This window comes from Bubalus kerabau, chromosome 23 (genome assembly GCF_029407905.1).
Source record: "Bubalus kerabau isolate K-KA32 ecotype Philippines breed swamp buffalo chromosome 23, PCC_UOA_SB_1v2, whole genome shotgun sequence".
In the NCBI taxonomy this organism is placed as follows: domain Eukaryota; kingdom Metazoa; phylum Chordata; class Mammalia; order Artiodactyla; family Bovidae; genus Bubalus; species Bubalus kerabau.
In genome coordinates, this window is record NC_073646.1 from 36,011,933 (window position 1) to 36,026,711 (window position 14,779).

The following is a 14,779-nucleotide window of genomic DNA, read 5'->3' on the forward strand; positions in this document are numbered from 1 at the left end:
CTGGACAATGAATTTATGAGTAAATTTTCTTTTCTTTAATATTTCTCTATTTGATATAATTTCTATATGAGCATATAGTACTTTTATAATGTAGGAAATATTAGGATGGTGAAATAAAGGATGGTGAAAAAGCCTGGTATATTGTCTTTCAACAGTAACTTAACTCTAAACTAGAAGAGGTGGCATGATCTAATGATTGCACAGACCACTGAAAACAGAGAGGGAAAGATCCTCTCCTAATTTTGCCACTGAGTCACTCTTTGACTTTGCCTCGGGTTTCCTGCCTGTAAAATGGGAATAATTAATACTTTCTTGTAAAATGCTTTTGCGTTCTCTAAGGAAAGGTCATATAAAGGTGCAAAGTGTTATTCTATTATTGCTAATTGAAGTGGATATTAAAAGATAGAGGTGTTTGAGAGAAATTGAAGTCATTATGGTCGAGTGGAGAAAGGGACCACAATTATGAGGCCAGATGCCAAACTGGGTGTGTAGAATTCTGTGTTCTTTAAAAAAGGTTTGAGAGGTGGGGACAGATAAGGGTTGTACCAGTCATGCTGGGATGTCCACTGTCTCATCACCAATCACAATCTATTGAGCAAAGCACTGGGTCAGACACTATAAAGAAACACAGAAACAGTGGGAAAGGCCTCTGCCCTTAGAAGCTTACACTTTTGTTGGAAATAGAGCAATAACATGTGGGGGGTAGGGAAGACAACGATTCAACTTAAGCAAAAGACAATACCCAGCGAAGGAACTGATACAAGGCTGACTGCACCCAGAGCATTAGTTTTGATCTGAGCAACGAACTGAGATTCGTTCTCAGTTGAGATGAGTGAAAGAGTTCAGAAATGATGGGGTGTTGGACAGGGCAGGATGTAAGACGTGGAAAGAAACAGGGAGGGTATGTGGGGTCAGGAGAAGGCACAAGGTAGCCCAGAAGAAGGCTCACAAAAGGAATGGAAACAGCAAGTGGACTGTTTGGCTCGAAGCCCAGGAGGCGGAGAGCAGGCTGGGATCTTAAAGGCTGGCCAAGTGGGACGAAGCTGGCGGCATCTGGGGAGAAGCAAGTGGGAGTCTGCCATTTTGGATGATGAGCCATGGTGCTGCCAAGTAGCATGCTATTCCAGAGAATGACCCGTTTCCAGGAGAAAGTCCGTTTTCAGCTCATCATCTCCAAAAAGACCTTTACCTTACTGGCAGCATCTAAACAGCAGCGTTAAGGAGAAGCAGTTTGCACTGAAGCACATAGCTACGTGGTCCTATTGGGCTGAGATCCTGGTGAAAAATGCTTTGACCTTGTGCATGTTATCTAACCTTGTCGAGTCTATCTGCACATGTCAAGCAGAAAATCCACATAAAATGTTTCGAGCTCTACCTGCATACGCTAAGCACCCCATAAAAGTCAGTTGTCGTTATTTAATCTCCTTCAACTGCAATATAGCCACCTACCCTAACTTTGCTTCTTTGCATTCTTGCTCATATTTTCATACCATTTTACAGACAAGCAGACTGAAGTGAACCCAAAAGAGCATCCAAAAGCTATTTGATGAAGAGGTTGGATTTTTTTTTCAACCAAGCTGCCAAGCACCTGCTTGATTTTCTGATCACCATTTAATGACATGATCCCAGCTGCCCCCTCCCAAATGCCTCTCAGAAGTAATTGATGAGTTTATTTAGTTATTCCTCCAGCAAGTGTTTATCGAGGGCCTGCTGTGTGCCAGGTTTGGAGCCTGAGAGTGTTCTTTGCTCCTTGTCCACCTGAGCACCACAAGAAGAAATCCCAAAGTGAGGGGGGACCTCCCCATACCGCCCTCCCATCTCTTGCCAGGTCGTTGCTAGTTATTAAACAGCTTTCACTTTCCTGACTTTCATTCTTCTTGCCACAGAGCTCTGTGATCCTTCAGCCTTCTTTGTTTTGGCAACGTAAGCCCTTATTACCAGAATAAAACCTTTGATAGGCCTGACCTTGGCAAGGACTACGCTGGTGTTCTGCTTCCAGGCCTGTTTACCTGGGACTCTTTCATTTTGTGCATCAGAATTGAGACCACAACCACCAACAGCGAAGCAAAGTTTCCAGCTTTCCCAAACGTGCCATGAAATAAAGGCAATCCAAAACTGCAATTGTTCCCGAAGCAATTTTGTTTTGACAACATTTGGGCATGCTATTTTAATCGTTGGGGGGAAAGGGGATGCAAATGTGAAATTTTTGTAAAGGATTTAAAAAATTACCTAGCCTTTGTTTAGCCTCAGTGAACTATGAACTGTGAAGGTCTTAATTTTGTTCAATAAACTTGTCTTTGTATTCTGTACATGATATTGGATTTATTGGCCCACTGTCCCATCATCAAATGCTTATGCTAGTCTAGAACACATCTTAAGGTATATAAAACTGTAACAGGATGCTTTTCTAGTGTTATCTTGGAGCAGCTAATGGTAGAGAAACATTGGACCACTTTAATAAAAGTAAAGGAAAATATGTGTGTGTGCGCACACGGGCACGGGCACCAAGGTGGAGTTGAGACGGCAAGCTAGCGGATGTAGGTAAAGCCCTGTGAAATACAGCAGCTCGGGCCTTGGTGAGAGTTTACAATCTGGCTGAGAAGACATTAAAAACACGAAATTGGTTCCATCTTGCAGGTTATTGGATAGGCGCAGGAAAATAGTCTCTGGTGGAGGTAAAGTCCCTGAAAACCCCAACCATACGATGGTGTATTGCTACTCATGAGACATCAGGGTCCAAGGCACCCAGCCCCACTCTGCCTCAGTCCTGTACCTCCATTAGACATCATTCACCTCTGGGGAATTTTGAGGTCCTATCTCCCCCGAATGAAACATATGTATGGGAACTCTTGGGAGGGGATGAGAGAGCCATGCAGAGCATCCTATTATCTACTGATGTCCCGAGGGTGGAAAGGCCAGATTGAAAGTCACAAGCCTGGAAGAGTCACCTTTGCCTGTGAAACCATCTAATAACAACAATCATTATCCATCCGGCATCTGCCCTCTGTCCTGCCCAACACACGGCTTTATCTTTGATCCCCAAGCAGGTATGCAAGGCAAGAAGCCTTCTCCCCCTTTTACATGTAAGAAGACTGAGGCTCGGAGACGTAAAGAGACTTCTCCTGTGTGACTTGCTCACTGGTGAATCAAACCTGGGCTTTCTGCATCGCCATAGACTAACCTGCAGCTGCTCCGTCACATCTGAGCCCCAAATTGGCCACAACTTACCTGGAAGGTCGGACAGGTCGCCTCTCTTCCACCCCTTCAGGAAGTGCCGGGTATTACCTGCCCAGGATGGGTTCCCTCCATCTTACCTTGCAGCAGCCCGCTCGCCAGTAGTCCTTCCCGGGGGAGCTATCGTCTCCAGACATTTCTCTGCAGCGGTGAAGGCTCCAGACACCCTGGTCCAGGGCATCTATAATAAAGATCGATCACCTGACCTTGGTCTTGAATGAGTCATCGATTGCAAACAGAGAGACTATGGGCAGAGTCAAAAGTCCCCCTTAAGTACAAGAAGACAGGATGTTTGACAATCTAAACAGTTGGAGAAGGGTGTGTTTCCCTAGTCATCATTGGGAATCTCCTTGCTAATTGCCCAGGGTTCTGACTTCCTCACTTTCAGGGAGTCTGGTCTAATGGACTGTCTGGGGAAGGATCTGATTAACAATCCCATTCCGGCTTCGAGTCTGGCTGGGAGGGTGGGGTCATGGATACTCTATCAGAGTTGAAGGCGTGCAGTTTAGTAAAGCGATTACAAGTCATTCCAAGTTCGGTATCTTCCCCTCTCTCCTTCCAAAATTTAATGCTGACTCGTGAGTGGGAGGTGGGATTAGTTTACACAAGCTCCGTTCATCCGATAGCTTTTTATTACCAACCGAGTCGAACCAGGTGGTGGGGTTTGGTTTTGTTTTCTTTTGAAACAGCTCTGCATTTTACCGTTGAGCCGGTCGCCTTCCCCCAACACCTTTGGATGCTGTTTTCCTTCAAAAACAGGCTCCCTAAGTGGAGGGGGTGCGGAGGAAAGGAATGATCGCTGGCAACCCCCCCCCAACCCCTCCCCTCCCCACTCCTGTCCTCTGTAGCCTGATCTATTTAAGACGTTGTCTTCAAATAAACCCTGCCCCAGTTTCCCTGAGGGCCGCCTCTTCCCCCTCTGCCCTCGGCCGAGCTCATTTGACACCAGCTCAAGAATCTTGTAGCTTCTCGCCTTTCCATTCCCAGCGGAATCTGTTATTCAGCACTTCAAAGAGGAGACTTGTTTGCACCTCTTGTTTCAAACAATAGACCAAATTTCCTGCCGCTGCTTCTCTTAAAAACTGCCTCTCTCGAGCTCCCTGGAACAATTGCAGCGACCGCTATTCAGAGGAGCAGAAAAGTGAAACCCCTCACCCACCCTCCTCAGTGGAGATCCGGCCAAGGGGGAGAGAAGGTCACGGGCGTGGACTTCAGACAGGACAGACCTGTGTGCAAACCCTAGGCTCTGTAGCTTCGTAGCTAGGCGAGTAGCTGAGCTGCTTACTTAACCTCTCTGAGCCTCCGTGTCCCCTCCTGGATTATCTGAAGCAAAACTAACCCATCCTATAGGGTGAAAGAAGGACTGATGCTGAAGCTGAAGCTCCAAAACTCTGGCCACCTGATGCAAAGAGCTGACCCATTGGAAAACACCGTGATGCTGGGGAAGACTGAGGGCAGAGAAGGGGGCGACAGAGGATGAGATAGTTGGATGGCATCCACAGGCTCAATGGACACGAATTTGAGCAAACTCCAGGAGACAGTGAAGGACAGGGAAGCCTGGTGCGCTGCAGTCCGTGGTGTCTGGGAGAGTTGGACACGACTTAGCAATTAAACAACAATGATAAATCCCACAAGGCTGTGGTGAACAACAGATGAAGTGGTGTACTGACTTCTGCCTCACGACGGAAGTTAAAAGCACATTCCCGGGCTGCCTGGATCCAAATCCTAATTCCTACATGTTCTTTCTCTATGTCCTTGGACCTACACTGCTTAAACGCTGTGCCTGTTCCTCCTTAGCCGTGAAAGAAAAGAATATTGTACCTACCTTGTAGGATTGAAGAATTAATTAATTAATACACTGAAAGTATTAGACATGGGCACGGACATCACTCAGTCAAGTTTTACGCTTCCTCTTCCTTATTCCTCACTCCAGAAGGGAATTTTTGGCTCCCGTCTCCCTTGACAACTACGTTTTATACTTTTCTGTCTCTAACTTTTTCCTAGCTATCACAGTGTTTGTTCACCAGCTCCACATTGTAAAATGTTCACAGCCCACTGGGAGGAAGACACTTGTCTACACTTTCTTGTTCCGGGAGTACAGTTTCTGTTTAATTTCAAGATGATCAAAATGCCTGAGGAGTGGGTCCACAGCACTGCAGATTAAAGGGGGAAAACTATTCTGAATGATGCTGCAATGGTAGACACACGCCCTTATGCATATCTCAAAATGCAACAAATACATAACACAAAGAATGAACCCTGGGTAGGGGGAGGGATAAATTAGGAGTTTGGGATTAACATATACACACCACTATGTATAAAACAGATAACCAACAAGGACCTACTATATAGTATAGGGTCGTATACTCAATATCTTGTAATACTCTGTAAGAGAAGAGAATGTGAAAAAAAAAAAAATATATATATATATATATCGGGCTTTCCTGGTGGCTCCGTATTAAACAAATGCTTGCCAATGCAGGAGACATGGGTTCGATCCTTGAGTTGGGAAGGTCCCCTGGAGGAGGAAATGGCAATCCACTCCAGTATTCTTGCCTGGAGAACCCCATGGACAGAAGGGCCTGGCGGGCTACAGTCCACAGGGTCACAAAAAGTCATTCACGACTGAAGAGATTTAGTACGAGTGTGCACATGCACACAGATATATATACATATGTATAACTGAATGTAACACACTAATGTATACCTGAAGCAAATACATGGTGTAAATCAACTATGTATGTGCTCAGTCACTCAGTCATGTCCGACTCTTTGTGGCCCCGTGGACTGTAGCCTACCAGGCTCCTCTGCTCATGGAATTTTCCAGGCAAGAATACTGGAGCGGGGTGCCATTTCCTACTCCAGAGGATCTTCCTTACTCAGGGATCGAACTCGAGTCTCTCGCATTGGCAGAAGGATTATTCTTTTTACCACTAGTGCCACCTGGGAAGCCCTCAAATCAACTCTATTTCAAGAAAAATTTTAAAATAATAATGATTTTTTTAAAACAAAGAGTGAACCCTAATGTAAACTGTTAATACTTTAGTTAATAATCGCACACCAATAAGGGTCATTAATTGTAACATATGTACCATAATAACACAAAATGTTAATAGGATTCCTAACATGGGAACTTCTTTACTATCTGCTCAGTATTTCTGCGTATCTAATACTATCCTAAGGAATTCCTTGGTGGTCCAGTGGTTAGGACGCGGTGCTTTCACTGCCATGGGCCAGGGTTTGATCCGTAGTTGGGGAACTAAGGTCCTCTGAGACAAACAGTGCAGTCAAAAAATTAAAACAAACAAACAAACAAACCCTGTTCTAAAGTATATTTTTTTAAAAAGTAATGAAAGTTCTCTTACATGGCCCCAGCCTTCCTAACATACTGACAAATATTGACTCGCAGCCAGGAAGTGACAGCTTCTCTTCTTGGAGGACCTGAAATTAACAACTGTTATCTTGTTTTCAAGTCATATGCTAATGATCCACAATGAGCCAGCTTTGTCCCTGGAGGTAGTGAACCAAACAGAAGACCTTCTCAGGCCCAGCCAGGAATCTCTGGATCAAGGTTCCTTCAATGCCTCGAAAGTTCTGGGGTAAATAGTACTGGGAGTGGATGGCCCTTGTCTCCTTGTCTCCCAGTTCATAGAGGAGGAAGGATCATCTGTCATTTCCCACCATCCTTCCGTCCCACCCCCACTATGCTGCTGCTGCTGCTAAGTCGCTTCAGTTACGTCCAACTCTGTGCGACCCCATAGACAGCAGCCTACCAGGCTTCCCCATCCCTGGGATTCTCCAGGCAAGAACACTGGAGTGGGTTGCCATTTCCTTCTCCAATGCATGAAAGTAAAAAGTGAAAGTGAAGTCGCTCAGTCGAGTCCGACTCTTAGCAACCCCATGGACTGCAGCCTACCAAGCTCCTCCATCCATGGATTTTCTAGGCAAGAGTACTAGAGTGGGGTGCCATTGCCTTCTCCGCACCCCCACTATACAACCTGTCAAATTCTGGGCTTTGCTGTAACCGTGGTAATGGCCTTGCCTTCCTCAGTGTCTGGGCCTCTCCTCTTGAACCACTGGCCTCATCACCCTGACTTGCCAGCACGGTGCCATAGTTGAGCAAATCCTGAAGCTTCCTCTGGAGCCCAAAGGCTCTGAAGCCCAAACTCAACAAAAGAAGCAATGGATCCCAAGGAATAAAATCAGACTCCCCACCCAACACAGATTTCACTGAGCAACGGAGATCTGATTGTTTAGTGTCCCGAGGCTGAGATTACAATAACCATCAAGTCAAAGGCAGCCACAAAAGGACAGCAGAAACTTCGAAAACAAAATGTAAACGTAGGCAGAAACTTCCCTCAGCATGTCCTGTTTCCCAAGTCCCCAAACTCTTACTCTGTGAGATTGAACTTCCATGGCGAATCACGGGTTAATAAAAGCATCAATTTAGAGACACTCACACAGTGTGTCAAGGAAGGGGGTTGGCCCCATTGCTGTTATCAGCCGCCAAGGTTGCGAGGCGATGGAATTTGAGGTGAACAGCAGTGCTGAGAGTTATAGTGGTAAGTATTGCAAGTTGCCCTAGCCGTGTGCTTTAGTGGTGTATGTGCGTGCTCACTCATGTCCAGCTCTTTGCTACCCCATGGACTATAGTCCACCAGGTTTCGCTGTCTATGGAATTTTCCAGGCAAGAATACTGGAGTGGGCTGTCATTTCCTACTCTAGGGAATCTTCCCCAAAGCTCAAATGGTGAGGCAGAACAAGTCAGCAGGCCCTCCTGCTTACTCACAGTGACCTCCTCACCTCCTCAAGCCTTGCCTTTCCCATTTGTAAAATGGGGGCAATAATACTTGCCTCTCAGACTTCTTGTAAAGAGTAATTAAGATAACAGATGTTCACAGTCTGAGAAAGTACCTAACGCGTGTACCAGCACAGGCTAGTTGTAGATCTTTGGGAATGACATTTCTTTAAAATTCGCCTGAGCCCAAGAAGATATAGTAGCTGAAAAATAAACATTAACCGATGCATCTGTGACAACGTTCCTGTTTTGCTTTGCATTTCCAAGCTCCTGATGTAAATAATTTACAGTATTAAAAATGAGTTCTCAGCGGGTCTTTGAGGGACAGAAGAAAATTCTTTCTAAAATGAGGGATAGTCTTCATAATGAGGGACTGCTGAGTGGAGGGGAAATTTAGAATTTAGACAAGCATCTTTTACATAGTTATTAATCTGGTTGGATAGGATTTTTAATAATTAAGTGGTATTACTGCAATCTAAGTGATATTTTATTGAGCTTAAATGAAATGTACATTTAGGAACTTAATTTGAAATATTGCCTACTTTGTTATTCTATTTTTCATAATTGCATATACTTGGAAATCATGTTTGCCTTTCTGTCTTGCATTCCCTGCCTCTGTGCTGAGCCTTGTGCTTTATTTATAGGAGTGCTATTTCTCGTGTTTTTAAGGAAATTGATACGAAAGCTCTAAATGACAAACTCCAAAGCTAGCTTCAAAAGTTTCTGACTAATCGCTAATGAAATATCCATAATAGATGAGGAAGAAAGCAGAAATGGCAGGGAAACGTCACTTCATTTCATAAACGTCTCGTGTTTGTTTGACAGCTTTGGAAATTTTCTTTGTCATTTTGGAAATCAATACAAAATACGGCTAAACACCAGACTTAGCTGCTCAGCCCGAGACAAAATAAAAGATTGAAAGCGCTTCTATCACCAGCTGTCGATTGCCGGGGATCATATTGCCATACGCAATCATTTTTTTTTCCCTCCATCCAAACATTACTCAGCCTCCATGAACTCTCGTCAAGGGCCAGATGCACACACATTATGGCTGTGAATTCACAGCACAAAGGGATGGGACAGCTGGCGGTTATCGGTTTGGTTGATCGATACAGACAGGCCGGGGAGGAGCTACTGCACTCACCACCCCCTCCCTCCCATTTCTCCCATCTTGAGACTAAATCTTAATCAGCTAACCTAACTTTCCTTTTCCTTCTGTGATAAGACTTTATCAACAACTCCGCTGTCTCTGCAACGTTCACCTATGGAACGCTCTCGCCCTGGACACATCCGTCTATTTCCCTGAGGAGTCCCGCACCACCCCCCCAATCCTCGAAATCCTTGAGAGGTTCACAGGTCTTCTGGTTTACCTCCTCCACACCTGCAGCCACCGTCTGCCCTTGAATCCCATACCTGAGCCCCAGGGAGGCAACTCTTGTCGTTTCCCTTCCACTCTTTTCCCATTGGGTTGGGCTTATGGAGGTGCCTGCTTTGTAGGAGGTACGAGAGTGGAGACTGGAGGAAGGAGAGACTGGAACTTTGCTTCCCCACTCTGTCTTCGTGTTTGGAATTTGAGCATCTTCCTACATCTATGGCTTCCACCAGGCCCCTGTGGCCACACCCCCCTGCCCAGGCCTAGGGGTAGTGCTTTCTGCTATTACTACTTTTTTTTAATATTTATTTTTATTTATTTCCTTGGCTGTGCGAGGTCTTAGTTGTGGCACACAGGATCTTTGATTGTCATTGCAATATATAGGATCTTTAGTTGTAGCAATTGGGATCTAGTTCCCTGACCAGGGATCGAACCTGGGTCCTCTGCATTGGGAGCCCAGAGTCTTAGACACTGCACCAGGAAGTTCCTGCTATTACTGTTATTACTGATCTTGGGGGCCGCTACAGCCCTAGTTGACTCCCTTTATTTTGTCCACATGTGGTCCCTTGTCTCTTCTTCATGTCCCTTGAATCATCTACAGTTAATTCTGTTTCCTGCTAGGTCTCTGACTGATACAGCAGGAATTTCAAAATATATATTTAATTTATATCAAAGTGAATGAAAATGAATAAAGAAAACAGGCAACTCGGCAAGGTGGAATTCAGTTAGGACTGGGTTCACTTTGTCCCCTGTTGTTGGCATGCAGAATTTGTTGTTGTTGCTGTTCAGTTGGTAAATTTCGTCCGACTCTCTGTGACCTCATTGCCTGCAGCACATCAGGCTTCCCTGTCCTTCACCATCTCCCGGAATTTGCTCAAACTTATGTTCACTGAGTCTGTGATGCTATCCAACCATCTCATCCTCTGTCACCCTCTTCTCCTCCTGCCCTCAATCTTTCCCAGCATCAGGGTCTTTTCCAATGAGTTGGCCCTTCACATCAGTTAGCCAAAGTATTGGAACTTCAGCTTCAGCATCAGTTTTTCCAATGAATATTCAGGGTTGATTTCCTTTAGGATGGACTGGTTTGATCCCTTGTGGTCCAAGGACTCTCAAAGAGTCTTCTTTAGCACCACAATTCGAAAGCATCAATTCAGGATTAAGACCCTGATTCTGGGAAAGATTGAGGGCAGGAGGAGAAGGGGGCGACAGAGGATGAGATGGTTGGATAGCATCACTGACTCAATGGACATGAGTTTGAGCAAACTCCAGGAGATAACAAAGGACAGGGAAGCCTGGCATGTTGCAGTCCATGAGGTTGCGGAGAGTTGGACACAACTTAGCGACTGAACAATAACAGCAAGGATTAAGAGGAGCTACTTAGCCAATGTTCTCAAAGGTGGGAAGGATTAATCCGTTTCCTGCCACACAGAGAGTAGAAAAGGCAGCTAAGAATTCTAGACTCCTGAAAATGGCTCAAATGGACCCTAGGCAATCTTACAGGAGACACCCATGTGCCCCACCTGGCTCTCCAGGGAGACTTGTGGTTTCTAAGCCTAGGTGGCAAATGGGAAAGATTCCACCACAAGGAAAGCTTCCTCATCTCTAAAGTGGTGATAATTCTGTAGACCCTCAGCACAGGTGGACCTAACGTTCGTGGATCCCAGGATTTGGGACCAGCCCTGAAGGTCTCTGGTCCAGGCTAATTTGCAGTTTAACTGGAGGCCAGCAGGCAAGCGCGCAGGAGCTGGTCACCCCACTAAAGACTTACCTAGCATATGGCCTGACATTCTTGTTGGACTCCACCCACCACTGTGGACCCATTTTGAGGAGTATAATATGTGACTTTGTGATTTTGAGGAGGGCCTACTTAAAACTTAAGTGACATGTGAAAAGTGCCTGGTACTTTACAAAGAGAGGAAGATGGGGACTGATGACTTGCACCTCTCTGCCTTTCACCTCCCTTCATCCCATCCACCTTGGCTTTAGTATTCTCAGATACACAGGACATAGGGACCAGTTCACCCACTTGGCACAACACGGGGCCACCCAGGGGAGCATCCTGAAACACTCTCTTCCGGTCTCTCTCCTGCTGGTCTTTCAGGCTCTCCCCCATCGGCTCCTGAGTTAAGAGATTAACTCAGCCCCACCCACCATCCCAGCCTCCCCCCATTTCTCCTGGTTCTGTAGTCAATGCTCCAGCCACACCAGACTCTTCCCTGCTTCATGAACCTTCACACCACTGAAGCCTGGCTAGTCCTCTGATGATCCAGTGTCCACTCTGATGGGTCAGGGCCCATCTATTCTGTTTGAGTTGCTAGAGTTTTCTAACATGAAGGCACCAGATCTGCTGATTTGCCACTGACTTCTTTCTTTTTTCTTTGATCACGCTTGCGGGTTATTAGTTATCTCCCCAGAGATTGAAACTGCGCTCTCTGCAGTGAAAGCACAGTCCTAACACTGGACACCAGGCAATTCCCACCGACTTCTTTCTCTGCCTAGAGTTGAACCAACCACTGTAAGGGGCAGGCGAGCCTTCCTGGCCCCTTCACCAGGCAGTGCAGCCATCAGCGTGACACTTGAGGTCAAGGCCATCCTTTGGTGCCCCAGACCATGTCACAGCTTCCATCCCAGAATCAAATGTTACCTGCAATCTGTTTGACCACATTTTGTGTTTTTTTGTTTCTCCCACCAAACTAAGCTATCTGAGGACATGGACCTGTCTTATTTCTCTTTGTATTTCCAGGCCTGACTCATAGTAGGGGTTGAATGAATGTATGATGAAGGAAGGAATGAGCCTGGTTTACTCCCGAGTTAAGAGTCAAAGGTCAAGGGTCATGAGGTCTAAGTCCATCTCACCATGCCCTTCATTTCCAGGGCTTCACTTTCTTCATATTTAACAGTAGGAGAGGAATACCAGCCACCACCCACCGTGGTCACTGGTGACCAGCCTGAGCTCTGGTCCTCCATGATTCCCTGAGCCTGTGAAAGGAGCCAGCCAAGGCTTGGAGCCAACATGAGGCCATCAACAAGCTCTGAACCTGATAAAATCCTGACGATCTCAGAAGCCAAGCCGGACTGGGGCGTGAGATCATCGGATGCCTGAAATACTTGAATCAACTTGTTCACAGCTCTCCCCAGTCGTGTTTTTCATAATTCATGATTCACATGAGATTTTTAACAACAAAAACACTCAGATTAAATTTTTATACAAGATGTTTTTCACTCCTCATACAAGCGTTATCAGCCGTTTTGATCATGAAAAAGAAACTCTGCCCACTTCCATAATTACTTAAGGATTTTTTTTTTTTAAACTTGTTTTTCTGCTTAATTTGATTTGGAGATAGGAGCTCTGGGTATCGAAAGGTGGCTTCTCAGGTGACTCAGGCAATTTGATGATCCAACTTACTTTCATTTGTGAGACATAACATTGTATGTTATTTTCTTCTAAAGCTGCTACAATACCCTAAGTTCAATTTCTCTTCTTTTTCTTTTTTAATTTAAATGTCCGAAAGTTTTTTTTATGTATACTGTTTTTTAAAGTCTTTATTAAATTTGTTACAATATTGCTTCTGTTTCATGCCCAGCAGGACGCAGGATCTTAGTTCCCTGACTAGGGATCAAACCCAAGCCCCCCTGCCTTGAAAAGCGGTGTCTTCACCACTGGGCCACCAGGGAAGTTGCAGTTTCCCTTCTTTTTTGTTGAAAAAATATTCAAAGGGAAAGCCTGTCTCTTTTTATTTCCCATGGATGTTTTTAATGGTTTATATACATAACCAAGAAGAGACACAGTATATAACTTTTCTAAGAATCCCAGCTCTTTGAATAGGAAGTGACTTCCCAATTCTCCAATAAGTAGCAGGTCAGTTCTTGACTGTCATTACCACCATTTTAAGTGCTCTCTTGGTCTTTATTTCTCTACTGTCAGAGGTGTTGCTCCTTCAAGGGTGAGCCTTGTACTACAAAGGCCTTCAAACAGTAGAAGGTGAGAAAAGATTAAAAACAAGAAATAATTAATTCTGTGGTATGTTAATTTTATCTCAATTAAAAAAAAGACAAACAAAGAAAGAATGGAAGAGACTTCAAGAATTGGGCTCTAGAAATGTTCTATATCAGAGAAGGCAATGCCACCCCACTCCAGTACTCTTGCCTGGAAAACCCCATGGACGGAGGAGCCTGGTGGGCAGCAGTCCATGGGGTCGCTAAGAGTCGGACATGACTGAGCAACTTCACTTTTCACTTTCATGAATTGGAGAAGGAAATGGCAACCCACTCCAGTGTTCTTGCCTGGAGAATCCCAGGGATGGGGGAGCCTGGTGGGCTACCATCTATGGGGTCGCACAGAGTCGGACACGACTGAAGCGACTTAGCAGCAGCGGCAGCAATGTTCTATATTGCAGCTATTTTTAAAGAATATCCTAAGACAGTCCTTTCAAATCAAATTTGCCTTCTCTTGTTTTATCTGTGCTATGAGGCCAAGCCTTTTTATTGCTGAATAATACCCCATTGCACGTATAATCACATCATGTTTATCCATTCATTAGGTGAGGGACATTTCGGCTGTTTCCACTGTTTGGCTATTGTGAGTAATGACTGCTATGAACATTTAAAAATATAATTTAATCAGTTAATTAATTTGTTTACTTTTGGCTGTGCTGGGTCTTCATTGCTGTGTGGGTGTTCTCTAGTTGCCGTGAGCAGGGGCTACTCTTTAGTTGTGGTGTGTGGTTTCCCGATTGCTGCGCCTTCTCTTGTTGCGGAGCACAGGCTCTTGGGTGTGTGGGCTTCGCTAGTTTCTGCTCACAGGCTCTAGAGCATGGGCTCAGTAGTTGTGGCGCACAGGTTTAGTTGCTTCGAGGCCTGTGTTATCTTCCTGGACCAGGGATCACACCAGTGTCCCCTGTGTTGCAAAGTGGATGGACTCTCAACCACTGGACCACCAGGGAAACTCTGCCATGAGTGTTTATGTAAAAGTTTTGGACAGACCATGTGCTTTCTTCTTTCTTGGGTACATACCTAGGAGTGGAATTGCTATGTTAAAGGTTAACTCTATATTTAACCTTTGGAGGAACTTTAGACTGTTTTCCAAAGGGTGAGGGGCTTCTTGAATAGGATTTTCCTGTGGGGGTCTTTCTAGGATGTGCATTCTTCACCCCCTCCCCATCCTCACCTCTGACCCACTTCCATGATCCCTATCTTTATAATCCTTAAATTCTACCTAAAACCTCACCTCCTCTAAGAAGCCTTCCCTGATTAATTCAGTCCACAGGGGTCTTCCTCTCTCTGTGTGCAATGGTTGCTTTGTCTTCATGGTACAAGCACATGGTACCAAACTGTGCTTGGTCCACCTCTGTGCTCCCTTGAGCCAATCCTGCTAT